Consider the following 678-nt stretch of genomic DNA (forward strand, 5'->3'; position numbering starts at 1 on the left):
ACAGTTGATGATTTAGAACGAGAGACGCTAAATTAATGTAGTACTTCTGAGCGTCACTGTAGACAGGGCGAGGATGATTCCTGACAGTTGATGATTTAGAACGAGAGACGCTAGATTAATGTAGTACTGATGAGCGTCACTGTAGATAGGGCGAGGATGATTCCTGACAGTTGATGATTTAGAACGAGAGACGCTAGATTAATGTGGTACTGCTGAGCGTAACTGTAGACCGTGGATGGTACTTGGCAGTTGATGATATAGAAAGAGGGATATATTAATGATGTACTTCTGTTCGTCACTGTAGAGAAGCGTCAAATTAACGTTTCTATAAAGTATCCGATTTTACAAATAAGCCTTTCGTTGTTTATATGCCATTGACCGTACTGTAAAATGTTAACGCATTGTAACCCCATATCAAAATGTCATTTGAAAGGGTACTACTTACTGATTACTTATATACACAAAAAATTAACGATACATCATCATACATATAGTTATTGCAGTTTATATTTTAGTTCATTATTTCATCTGAAATCGGACATGAAATGACATATTTTACAATCGTTTAAGGTCAAACAACCTAGTTAATAATATTTTGTTTGATCCATGTTTAACAAATTCTTCCTCTAGTCATGAATCCCTTTCAAATTATATGACAAGAATATGGTGTCACTAGAT

This window comes from Mya arenaria, chromosome 12 (genome assembly GCF_026914265.1).
Source record: "Mya arenaria isolate MELC-2E11 chromosome 12, ASM2691426v1".
Taxonomy (NCBI): domain Eukaryota; kingdom Metazoa; phylum Mollusca; class Bivalvia; order Myida; family Myidae; genus Mya; species Mya arenaria.